The following is a 13,873-nucleotide window of genomic DNA, read 5'->3' as shown; positions in this document are numbered from 1 at the left end:
TGGCTCACTGCCACCTCCGCCTCCCGGGTTCAAGTGATTCTCCTGCCTCAGCCTCCCAAGTAGCTGGGACTACAGGTACCGGCCACCACGCCTGGCTAATTTTTGTATTTTTAGTAGAGACGGGGTTTCACCATATTGACTAGGCTGGTCTCAAACTCCTGACCATGTGATCTGCCCACCTCAGCCTTCCAAAGTGCTGGGATTACAGGTGTGAGCCACCACGCCCAGCCGTGCAACAACTTCTATAATTAAAAACATTAGGACCAGGTGCAGTGGCTCACATCTATAATCCCAGCACTTTGGGAGGCCAAGGAGGGTAGGTCATTAGAGGTCAGGTGTTCGAGACCAGCCTGGCCAACGTGGTGAAACCCTGTCTCTAATAAAAACAAAAAAATTAGCTGGGAGTGTTGGTGCTTGCCTATAGTCCCAGGTACTCAGGAGGCTGAGGCAGGAGAATCACTTGAACCCAGGAGGTGGAGGTTGCAGTAAGCCGAGATCACGCCATTGCACTCCAGTGTGGGTGACAAGAGCAAAACTCCATCTCAAAAAAAAAAAAAAAAAAAAAAAAATTACAAATTTTGAGAATTGTATAGAACATATGTTATGTGTGTCCTTAGATTCCTTCAGGTATGTCAGCTCCTGGATCCCCAGTTGTGAACTTTGCCTTAGGTGCCACCAGTTCTTGTTGGGCCCTTGTTGCACCCCTTGGGGTTGACCAGTCAAATTCCTAAAAAGACCTTCTTCTTTGCTGCTACTAGAGAGTCAAGCCAACCATCCTTCCACCTCAAGTTTCTGGCTTCTCCCACCATTTCTGGACTTGGATGAGTGGCTGCAGAAGGGACCAGATGGTGCAACCTTAACATGTCAGTTTAACCTTCTGGGTACACACTTGGACTAACAGGAAACAGGAAGGTAGGGTGGTACACAGCATGCAGATAAATGCTCTTGCCTTCCTTTTCAACGATGTACAGCCTATCCAGCAACAGCTCACATAGCTGAGTGGACCTCCTTGACTGCTTTGACCATTGTAGCAATGCAACACTCTGCATTCCTTTCCATTGCCCTATCTCTCACTTCCATTTTTTGTTTGTTTGTTTGTTTGGTCTCTGGTAGTTTTCTGGCTCATCTGAGAAAATACAGTTTATGAAAATGTTTTATAAATTATATATCATTTTGAAAAGGGAAAATATTTTGATTATTGTGATTTTTGTTATTTTTCAGGAATACTTAGGGGTAGATAGCCAGAATTTCATTTGGAAAAAAATAATTAAGATGGCCCCAATTTAAATTTTACTACTCTTTATCAGTCTGAGGAGTTTGAAACATTTTTTATCTTTCCGATTCTGTCTGCCTTCGGGGAGGTGTAGTTAATTATAAGCTTCATAGAAATACCAGCAGTACATTTCAGTGTGCTCCTAAAGAGGGCACGTTGGAATAAGGAGGAGGATCATGTGCTTGCATACTCCAGTGGACTCAGATCCAGCAGGATGTATACCCTAGCATGCAGTTCTATGGTGAGATTAGAATACGAAAGGAGAAGGAAGTAGGATGAAAGACAACTAGGATGAAAGAAAAATCAAGGACTTTCTGACCCTGCCCTACTTTCAAAGAATTATCTTCTATTTTACCAGATGTTACCTTTTCCAGTTTCATAGACACACGCATACACAACCAACATTTCTGGAAGCGTAAATCATCATCTCCTTCTTCTGTGTTCCCTTATGGCACCACTTCTTTCCATACTCTGCTGTCATTGCTTACTTAATTATCTGCCTTTGTGGCTGGACTGTAAACTGTAGAAGACATGGAAGTTGTCAGTTCTACTCCCTGTCATATTCTTGGCACTTAACATATTGCAGTATTAAAAAAAAACAAAAACATTTCTTGAATGGTTAATTAAAGAAAGAATGAATGAAGAATGAAGATGAAATGACTACTGTCTGCCTTTGGTTATGTGCTTTTAGTTGTATATACATAAACCCAGTAACAAACTTCAGCTTAAAACAAAGTAGATATCTAGTAAATATATGTTGACTAATTGATGAAACAAACATTTAAATAAAAACATCTAATTATTGGCTTCTAACAACAGGATTCAAGGTTTTCTAAAATATTCTCATTTACATTCAGGGAACACAGGCATATATACAGAATTATTGCTTAAGAAAGAGAGATGATTCTTAAGGCTGCTCTACTAGATTGAAGAAATGCAGAAGAATGTTGAAGACTTGAACCATCATCTGCCTCTTATAGTGAGACATAAATAATACAGGGTAGTCACAGGAGAATAGAAAATTCCAAGCAGCAGTGCCGCATTTATGGCAGCGGCGGGCCTTCCAGAGCAGCCACTGCCATCACGCTGGCTGCAGCAGGGAGGCGCAGGCGATGGCGGCAGGAGAAGCTGCGGGAGCAGCAGTGGCGATGGTGGGACTCCTGTGCCCTGCATCCCCGAGGCAGCTGACTGCACCGCCCCCAACATTGCGTGACTGGGCAGGACCAGCTCCCAGGCCCAGAGCCTCCACAGCTCCGGGCCCTGGCCCCGTGTTGCTGCTCTCACCAACCACTATTGTGGGATGGGTGCGGGAAGGGTGCAGGCAGGAGGTGGACAGTCTCCAGAGCCTGCACCTGGGAGCCTCCTGGAGCCCGCCACCCCGGCAACTGCCACGATGGGGTCGGGCTGAGCTGCCAGCCGGTAGGAGAGCAGCACGGTATGGCACAGAGGAACTTGCAGAAAGGGGCCCAGCGAGGACCTGGAGCCCCCGCCCCAGACTGCAAGGAGGTGTGGCCTGGGCTGCACACTCCATGGAGCTGGCGGGAAACAGGGACAAGTGGGAACCTTGCCCCTTCTGAGCTGGCAGAGCGGGAGCTCCACAGGTGCAGCTGCAGCCTCCCTGTCACGGCTCAGGACCCGGGCATCTCTGTGCTCTTGGGGGCCCAGGAAGGGAGCAGGCACTTCCCCCTGCGGGCTCGGAAGTGCCTGCTCCCACTCCCTGGCTTCTCACCGCTGTCAATGCCCACTCCAATCTCAGAGCAAAGTCAAGGCTGAGCCTGGGCACTGTCACAGCCTGGCCAGATATGCACACACTCGGGGTAGCACTGACACGCAAGACGCCTGCCGGCTTGGCCCCCTCAGAACTTTGGGCACCAACAAGCATGGAAGGGAGGCTAGGGGGGTGCTGAGAACAGCTGGTGCTGGCCTTCAGGCTCCCCTTAGCATGAACAGCCTGGCTGTCATGAACAGCAGCAGGAGGCAGACAGCTTCCTGGTTGAAGGAGGCAGATCCCTAGTGAAGCCCCACCTTCAAGTCAGGGAGGGCCTGAAGCCTGGGGGCTGGGCCACCAGACCCCCAGACCAGAGGGGGAGCTTGTGGTGCTTTTCCCTGGGTCAACTCATGGCTGCCCATGGATCAATCAGCACCTACTTCCTCCCTTCTGAGGCCAATAAACACCCCCTCCCTTGACTTGAGCAGAGGACAGAGAGGATAGAGAAGCAATGGGGAGATGATGGGATGACCAGCTGCAGAGAAGAATTACCTTCTCTGCTGAGAGCTGGACACTCATCAGGATGACCTGCCTAGCAGAGAGGAGCTACCTTCTCTGCTGTGAACTGAAGAAATGATGGGACAACCAACTGCAGAGAGGAGATACCCTCTCTACTGAGAGCTGCACAGTTGTTGGGACACCCTGCCTATGGAGAGGAGCTGCCCACTGTGGGCCCTCTGAGCTGTTCCATTGCTCAATAAAGCTCCTCTTCATCTTGCTCACCCTCCACTTCTCTGTGAACCTCATTCTTCCTGGGTGCAGAATAAGAACTTGGCACCTGCTGAATGGTGAGGCTGAAAGATCTATAACACAAATAGGGTTGAAACATGCTCCTTGCTCACCATGTTGGGGGTGAAGAGTAGAAGAGAAGAGCTGCGGCCCTTCAGGGATCTCAGACCTGGGAGCTCCCTGGTCCAGGGCTGTGACTCCATCTTTGGGGCCCCCTGCAGTTCCTGGCATCTCCAAACTTCAGGGTGCCACCATATTCCCCAGTGCCAGCCAGCAAAGCTGCTTGTGGTGCACCTGTTCCAGCCGCAGCTTCACCAAGAGCCAGTGTCCATGCCAGCACCTGGAGCCGCCCACCCTACAGCATCAGCCAGCATGTCTGACTGCAACAGCCAGACCACATGCTGCTCACACACCCCTCACCACTCCGTGCCTGACCCTCCCTTGGCAGGCATAGATCCAGGCCAGTAGCAGGAGCCAAGTCCAGCCTGCCAGGTCAAGTGAACGGAACAAGCCCAGAGAGCCCAAGCAAACCTTGGGCAAATGCACCTCCAGCCACAGAGATTTCCAGCCAGAAAAGTGACACCCCCAAAATCCCATAAAAACACAACTAGCAAAAGGAAACTGTTGAAATAGCTGCACAAGCTGGGGCTGAAAAAGACCCTGAAAAAGAGTTTGTGGACCAAGCTGGCTAAGACCGACTAGATCCAACGTGGTGCTGGATTTGACCTACGTTTCTCCTAGAATGTCATTATATGCTCATTAACGTACTAACACTCATGGGCACCATGACAGTTCGGGGAACACCCACATTTGGTGTAAAAATGGGTGGCATCACAGTTCTGAGAAATCCCCACTTTTTCCCAGAATCTTTACGAATGTTCTACCCCTTGATTAAAGAAAGCCATAAAAGTAGCAGCTGCAAATGCCTTTGCACATGACTCTCTCTTGAATGTGCCTGTACTCCCCTTTCTTGAGTGTGTACTTTTCACTTTGCAATAAATATCTGTACTTTCCCTATTTTCTGACTCATCCTTGAATTCCTTCTCACGATGATGTCAAAAGCCTGGACAACAGCCGGGGTCAAGGTCCTACCAGTGTTTGGGGACCTCCCCCAGCCCACTGGTATCAACAGTCAAAGAGGATATTATGGTTTGGGATCCACTCCATTTTATACAGAGAGAATACCCCATGACAACTCTTCATATCCTGGACTCTGCCCTTCTCAGTATGGAAATGCTACTCCAAGCATCCCAGATTGAGTCCATCCTTTTTCACTACAAGATAAATAAAACTCTGGATTAAGTCAATGCTTTCTTTGATTTTGTTTGTCTGTTCCTTAAGAGTATCTGGCTTATTGCATTTACAACAGTCACATGGGAGAGTAAGATTTACAGAGATAAGCCATCTTTTCTTCTTCTTGGTCATTTGAAACCAAATTATTTTTAAAAGATCATAGGTCCTTTAAGGCTCATAGGATTATCCCAAGTGCCAGATTTCCTCCTCATTTTACATGGAAGGAACAATTTTCTACAATGGGCATTTAAATTTCATGGTTCTCAGGGCTTTTCTAATCCCAGGAAAGATCCCTGCTGGCAGCCTTATTAGCATCTCTGCCTCTTGATTTTTATTTAATTCCTTTTAATATTCTATCATGATGCTGACAGACATTATAGAACTGAGGGCAACAGAATGAGGACAATATTTTACTACATAATTAAGACTGCAGTGAGTTAATAAACTGCTCATAATGTGCTTTGAGGTCATATCCGAAGCAGTTTTTTAAAAACAAAACAAAAAAGACAACAGCAAGGTATCACTTGAATTGTGGTTAATAAGGAAGGACAGAGCGTCAACATAAATGGCCCAAATAGTATTTCTACTAAAATGATAGATTAGCATCTGGCTTGCTTTCTTTTTTTTTTTTTTTTCCTTGTTTTCTTTTTCTTTGAGACAGAGTCTTGCTCTGTTGCCTGGGAGTGCAGTGACATGATCTCAGTTCACCATAACCTCACCCTCCCAAGTAGCTGGGACTGCAAGCACTTGCCACCATGGTCAGCTGATTTTAAACTTTTTTTGTAGAGATGGGTCTGCCTATATTTCCCAGGCTGGTCTCAAACTTCTGGACTCAAGCTATCCTCCCACCTCGGCCTCCCAAATTGTTGGGATAACAGGCATGAGCCATCGTGCCCAGCAGCATCTGGATTTCATATTTGTATTTACAAAGAAATAAAATGGCATTCCAATGGCAAAACAGGCAATTGGAAAATTGTCCTCTTTTCCAAGACTTTGAGAAGGGAAAGGTATTAGAGAATATGGGAGTGAAAATAAAACAAAACAAACAGTTTATGTAGCATTAAAATGTTGGCATAGATCAACAAAGTATCTCATACTAGGAATTACTTATTTTCAACTTTTAAATCATATTTATGATATATACAGCATCTCATTGTTGTTAAAAATATTTCTGGGAACAATATCCTTGCCTTAACAGAAAAGTTGGAGTTCCCCAACTTCTTATGCTTGACCCTTCACTCTTTCCAATCTATCTCACCTCTTTGACCAAGGGTGTTCAAAATCCATGTTTCTCAAATTTATGGGAAACATAGATCACCTGGAGATCTGGTTAAAATGCAGATTCAGTAGGGGCCTGGGAGTCTGCATTTCTAACAAATCCCAAGTGCTACTGATGCTCTGCTCCAGGGCCTATACCACCACTTGTGAGACAGAGCATCCTAAGAAGATTAGCATCCCATGCAGTCACAGAAGATTTAGACTGCTTAATCCAATACACATTTAATGAGATGCTTCATTGTTCTTGTGCTAATTGATAAGTAGGCAGAAACAGTCAGGGATTTAAAGCCTCCATTTGATTTTCACAAAGTCAAGCCAAGCACTTCTGGAGCTGATTTAAGAGCAAAAACTAGGAGACTGTAAAGGACCCTCTAGAGATCCTGGAATCAGTAAGTTAGGGCATGATCTCTTCATCTTTTTGGAGGCGTTGCTCACCCTTTTAAGAATAACTTTAGAAATACAGGTATTCTCCCCAGAAAACTTATACATAGCAAACAAATAATTTTGTATGTATCTGTTCTTAAACTCTTGAAAGTCCACATAAGAAGATTGTTCAAAGATACCGATTTAAAATACCCTGACCTGGGAGTGTCCCAGGAGCTAGAGAAAACAAAGAAACAAAGACATCTTTAAACTCTCAATGGGATATTAGACAGTTTCTTGTAGTAGAATTAAGCTAATTACCTAAAAGCATGGATGAAGAAAAAAAAAAGTAAAAGTGGGAGCAGGAATAGACTTTGAGACTTCGTGACAAAAGCCATTGGAAATTTTCTATCCCAAAGAAGATCAGAAGCAAGAGAAGAAAAACAAAAACTTGTCTCAAAACATCTTACCGTTTACATCTGGTCTGACTATCCTGCCTCAGTCTCTCAGTAACTGGTTTCTGGGAGCTAGGCTCTGAATGTCCAGGGACACTTGCAAAAATGTAGATTCCTGGACCATGCCCCAGATCAAGAAATCTCGGGACACAGAGTTCAGACATTCTTTCAATTTAAACATTTGCAATTTATAAATTCCCCAAGTGATTCTCATGCACATTAAGTTTGAGGTGGTCCTCAAACTCTCCTCAGATTACATTAATGAAAGTAAGACACCTCCTCCCCCAATTCAAAGATCAAAATTATATTCCTTTATAGGTTACCTGTAAAAATGATTCTGAGAATAGTGATCTAAAATATTTTTGCATTGTGCTCATAATTAGAATAGACTTTTAAATTCAGCAATCTTGGGGAAATTTAAATCTGTTTCCTGCCCTGCCTCAACTCCTCATGCCTTTCTTTCTCTTCTCCTAGAAGAAGGCTCACTAATTGTCCTCTTCCCCTTCCCTTTTCTGGGACTTCACATACAAATTAACTATAATATAGATTATGTAGCACAGGAACTTTGATAGATAGAATAAATGAGTGGATAATAAAGGAAATGTCTAAATGATACATACAGACATTACTTGGATGTAGCTAAGCCTATAAATATAGGTATATGGATATTAGTGTCTATGAAAGCCAAAATCTGTGGTTCTCAACCCTGGCTGCATATTACACTTCATAAAATCTCAGAGTCTTAATCTCAGACCCCAAAGTTTCTAATTAGGAAGGTTGGAATAAGATGATTATGGTTAAGAGTTGGAGCCTAAGTGTCTTTATCTAAAATAGAAAAAGAAAACCACCATTAATGATCCTAATAATCAATAAAAATACAAACAGTAAACATGTATTGAGTTTTTACTATGGAAATGGTGATAAACGTCTTATAGGCAGTAGCTCGTTCAGTCTTTACAGCATCTCCATGAAGTAGGAACTATGAGGAATACCATGTTTACCACTAAAGCTCATAAAAGTCAGGAACTGTCTCAAGGTCACAACTGTGAAATGTAGAGCTCTCCCTGGAACTCTACATCTGATGCAGGAGCCCGTACTAAACAAAAAACTCTGCTTTCTTGTATATATCTATGATTAAAAACCATTGATATGGATGCATGTTTGTGTATATATGTATGATATATACATATAGCTGTGTGTTGGAGAGAAAGAATCTGTGTGTGTGTGTGTGTGTGTGTGTGTGTTTGTGTGTGTGTATCCTGATACAGAGGCAATTCTGCAGCTCAGGACACTCTTATGGAGGAGAAGTGTCCCATCTGGGCTGTGCAAGTCCAAAGAACTGTGTGAGAGCAATGGTTGTCTGATGAGACAAGGAGAGAAGTCAAGAGGAAGTGAAATGAGAAAAAGAAGCAACCTAGGAGGTTCCCTGATATAAACAAATTGGCTGTTTCACTGAAGGTCTACTCTGCTCCTTATTCCCCCTGCTGATGGAAATCTGCCACTTCGTGTGTTACATTCTTCTCAGCCCTCTTTGGATACTCTGGAAAGGTGAAATAAAGACCAGCCAGGATAAAATGAAAAGAAGGGAAATAGTGGATAGAACAGCCAAAGTCACTTGACAACTAGCTAATTCGTGCTAAAAGCAGAGCGCTTTCTTCCTAGAAAAACATGCATACTCAAGAAAAATTGCAGAAGATTTTTAAGGGCTTCAACATTACACTGGGTCACCCTGGTCTGGGTGATCCATAAGTCCCTTGGATACCCAGCAAAGTTAGACTTGGTCAACATAATGTAGCAGAAACCATACCTATCTTTTAGTTCCAATTCTGTCTTCCTATTATAAATAAGAAAACTGTGACCCAGAGAGGTTAAGTGGCTCACCTGTTGCTGCAGAGCTGCTTAATGACAGCCAAATGCGGAAGGTGGGTCTTCTGCCCCTTTTACCAACCACGTTCTACTAGGCAGAAAGCATGAGGTAAAAGCAAAGATCCCAGCAACTTATCTGTCTGGCTTCAAATTCTGGCTCGAAAACTTCTAGTTGTGGGACCTTGAGCAAGTTACTTAACCTCTCTGTCTCAGTGGCCTCATTTGTAAAATAGTAATAATGAGAATAATAATAAAACTGATTTTGTAGTGCTTTGTTGTACAATAGCAGACATGAAGTAATTTAAGAGATGTAAAGGGCTTAGCACACAATAAGTATGATAGACGTGTTTGTTATCATTATTGCTACCTTCACATTGTGTATTATAACACTGGAGCAGCCTTAATCAGCACTCATACATGCCATGAGTCTCAAATTTATCTTCTAAGATGTTCCAAGAAAGTCTGAAACTTTTCATTTTCCTTAACATGAGGTAGAGAGAATATGAGAACTGTTATAACACATTTAGGGCTTCACCGCATGGCAATATGGAGACAGAAATAAAACCCTTCCCTAATTCTTGGAAAGAATTTTATATTTTCTTGTGTGACCCAGTTTATTAGGTTGAATGGTATCTTGCCCAATGCCCAAATTTATCTCCTTATCAGAATGTCAGAATATGAGCTTATTTGGAAATAGGGTCACTACAAATATAATTAACTAAGTTAAGATGAGGTCATCCTGGAGTAAGGTGGGCTCTTATTCCAATATGTCTGGTGTCCTTATAAGAAGAAGAGGGGAGACACAGAGATAGAGGCTCACAAGTAGAGAAGGCCATGTGATGATAAAGGAAGAAATTGTAGTGATGTATTGACAAACCAAAAAACACCAAGGATTTCTGGCAATACAAGAAACTCAAAGAAATGAATGAAACAGTTGCCTTTACAGAGAACATAGCACTGTCAACACCTTGATTTCAGGCTTTTATCTTCCAGATCTGTGAGCAAACAGATTTATGTTGTTTTAAGCCATCCAGGTTGTGGTAATCTGTTATGGCAGCTACAGAAAATAAATATATCCAGCCTACAGTCTGGGCTACTGCAAGAAACCCTGCTCTGATCTGCAATCTCTAGTTCTGTAGTAGAGCGCTTTGTTCCCTAAACAGCTAAGGCAAGTGGAGTGAATGAAGGGCCACTGGGAGCCTTGAACATGGAGTTCCAATGATTGAATTTCCTATATGAAATTAATCCGCACTAAACCATCTCCAATAATTTAAGTGCCTATTTCCAGCATGCGTGTTTTCTAATCTAAGCCTTTTTGAAATACTGTTTTAAGTTGTTTACAGCAGGAAACAGCCTCGGAGATGCTGAGATTTGCATATAGAAGGACTTTTGGGGAGTGCTTACTGTAACAATACCTGTGAGTTACTAGGGAAACAAGGTTGGGCAGAAGGGGAGGTTGAACTACAAGGGAATTGCAACAGAGGTGCCAGCTAATCCTATAGGGAGATCTAGAGCTGGAATGGCCCTTTGGAGTCACCCCAACTGAGGCAAAGAGATAAGGTTTTTGTATCCCCACAGATCAGCTATTGGATGTAGGCTGCAGGTAGGGAGGAGCCATACCTTTTGGGCAAGATGAGGTCCTTTAGTTACAAGCAATTCCTGGTTATAGACACAGCTGTGAACAACCAGGGGAAATGAGTGCCTGGGTCCTAAGGAGGGATCTCAAGGGTGGACCACAGCATCTACTATGTGTATGGATGGAATTCTTTCTGCCTAATTATCATCTGTTATTAGAATGTGGCCATAAGAGATTCCACACCTGAACTAGAATTGCCTTACTCTGGGATATAATCCATTGGGTGCTCTCAAATCATATCTAGTGGCAGGTCTGAGAGGTCTCAACCCTGCATTCTTGTGTCTTTCCTTCTTTCACCCACACATTTTCCATCTCTGCCCATTGCAACGTCTCTTAAAATCTCCATTTTAGAATGGCATCTGATCACATGTGGACAACAATAATTTTGTCTCTTTTTCTACTTACCCAAGGACAGTGAGGATAATCATTTAAGGGCTTGGAAATTGCCATTCATTTACTTGTTCACTTATTTACTCACTTGTCAGCCATCATTTTTAATACCTACTTTATACTACACTAAGCATTGAGTATAAAAAAATGAAAGAAGAGATTGTAAAAGGCCTTACTCATGACGATGAGGAGTTGAATTTTATCGAGACACAAAGATACTTAGAAGGATTATGGGCATTACTGTGACTTGAATAGATTTGTGTTATTAAAGGAGCCCTTGTGGGTGGTAGAGTGGATGCACTGCAGGAAGGTCCCACAATACAAGGATGTAACTTGCAGGTAGAGAATTTAAACACAGGTTGAGTCACTCTTCAAACCTCAGCTGAGTTACCATCTTCTGTCCTTCTCTAAGATCCACTTTGCTGTCCAAGTTAGCAATGTTGCAAGGAGTAAGTCGACAGCCTGCTTGGGTAGAGGGACTCACATCCTCCTCCTAAGCTACCAGCAACCCGTGGGGCCCAGCCACATGCCTTTGTGTATGCAAACACACCACATATGTGACCTCAGGTCACAAACACTCAGTGTAAAGCCCACAGCTGTCCACATAGACTGGATGCCTCTAAAAAAAACAAACCCCCAAAGGATGCATCATTCCATTTTGGCTTTTTCTTCAACAGCCTCAATAGCTTTGGGCCCGTCCCTAATAGGTAAAGTAAATCTCTCAGTGGGTGGGATTTCCACATTAAATACAAGTTATAGATCTAAGTGTATGACTTAGCAACAGAGACTGTATCCCAAAGAAACAAAAGCAGGATAATTTTTTTTCTAATTAGCCAACTATAGACTGGAAAATAGAAGAGAAAATATCATATTAATAATCATTATTTTAAGGTAATAGCTTATGTTCTTTAATGTAGTTCCAATATAAATGTCACTGTAAGAAATTATATTTCATCTCAATACTAACAAATCAGGTACTTAGTGTGCTGGGGGAGAAATGATTGGAGCTACTTTAAAGCTGCATTAACCAGAGAAACTGCAAAAATATTTATATTCGTATGAAGGAAGGAAAGAATGCCCCTCACGGGTGTATTTAAGTATCCTCCATCTTTTGGATAAATGGTAACACTAAACAAAAAATGGAAAGATGACCTTAGAATAATAACCTCAAGGCTCAACTGGGACTCAGCTTCCCAATGTACAAAAAGCATTTGCAATATGTTCAGGATGGAAATTTCTATGCTGCTTTATAGCTCATAGACTGCATTGTGTACCTCACACAAAAATCACCAAAACACCCAACTCTGGACTGGCTTCCTTCCCATGGGGTGGGCCCTCCCATATGTAACATTACTCACCATGCCCTTGCTCACTGCCTGTGATTCTGTTCAGTTACTCAACAATGTTTGTAAGGACAGGAAAACAAAGAGAAGGAGAAAACTAATACATTCGGAGAGGTGTTTCATATAGAGAATGGGATTGTTAAACCAAAACCAGGTCTGGCACTATTAGGGCTTTCTCTAGCCAGTTCTCCCTCCATTCTTCCTTCCATGCAAAAGCCATTTGGAAAATTTCACGGGATAAATGCTGTGCCAATACCTGAAGGCCATCCATTGGGCGAGCCCTTACATTCTTTGTCCTCTCCAACAGCCTCTATGTACACTGCATGGTAGAGAGTTGGTGAGGGCCTGGACCGATGAGTCATTTAGTTTTCAAACAGCTCCAGAGGACTCTGAGTTTCCAGCTCTGAGTTTCCAATGCCATCGTTGATACTTATGTGACTAGAAGCTGTTAGTTTGAACTGGTGCTTGGAGAAACAAACTCAATGAAAGTCACGAAGCCAATAAATCTCTGAAGAGTTACATGGAGTTGTCCTTAAAACAAATGACAGGCCCCTTCCCATCAAGACACATACACAGAGAGAGACAAAACCTATGTCCATAAGGCCTGAAAGTCACAATATTTCAAGTTTTCTTTTTTCCAATCTTATATGCTTTGAAGAACAAGGGAGTGAACAGATTCCTGATTATATAACCTCCAAGTACATTCACATATATGTTTTCTTTTAGTCCTTACAAAATCTTGTATGGTAGGATAAAAGGAGTCCTTATTAAAATCTGCATTTGATATATGAAAAAAAAATAGGTTCCTAGAAGTAAGTAGCTTTCAACACTGCTGGTAAGTGAAAGAGTGAGATCTCTTGATGACCAATCTCATGCTCATCCAATGATTTCAGCTCTTCTTATTCTTCATTTACATTAATGTGGGTGAATAGGATTAATTCAGTCTAAGAATTTATTAATTCAGTAACAAAACAATTATTTGAAGCAAGTCTTTAGACTAAGTGGCTATTTGACAGAATTAATAGTCAACATGGGTGGTTTGATAGCCCTGAGTTAAAAAAAATCTTCGACCATGTGAGAAGTTAGATAATGTGCATCGCCTGTCACACCCTGTACTCTCCTCGGTAACTAACAGATTTCTACAAGCTCGGGATTGCCTAGGTGCCAAGTGCTTCCTAGCTGTTCCAGGAGACTATCAAAGCTAACACAATGAGCTCAATGCTGGTGAGGTCCAGGTATTCTTGGGGTTGAATGGAAGTCACTGAGGAGCAGTCTGTCAGCTTGCCTAAGAAATTTACAAGAGTCTATTACCCTGGCACTGTCAAAATATCCTTTATTTATGCTTCTCTATGGGGGAGTGGGAAAAGCAGCCAGAACAGCCTGCTGTAGCAGCTATCCAGCTGCTCATGCAGTTAATATAGCTGTAGAAAGAATGTGATTTATACAAGAGCACTTTCTCTCAACGCTAGCATATGAGTC

At 42.7% G+C, this 13,873-nt stretch overlaps 1 protein-coding gene across 3 annotated transcripts in view; it reads right to left on the bottom strand.

Annotated features, from left to right (window-relative positions):
* AGBL1 (AGBL carboxypeptidase 1) overlaps positions 1-13,873 on the bottom strand; it is a 947,782-nt gene that overhangs the window by 434,779 nt on the left and 499,130 nt on the right. The gene's annotated exons all lie outside the window — the stretch shown is intronic.

This window comes from Macaca fascicularis, chromosome 7 (assembly GCF_037993035.2).
Source record: "Macaca fascicularis isolate 582-1 chromosome 7, T2T-MFA8v1.1".
Taxonomy (NCBI): domain Eukaryota; kingdom Metazoa; phylum Chordata; class Mammalia; order Primates; family Cercopithecidae; genus Macaca; species Macaca fascicularis.
This window is presented reverse-complemented; position numbering and strand designations above follow the sequence as displayed.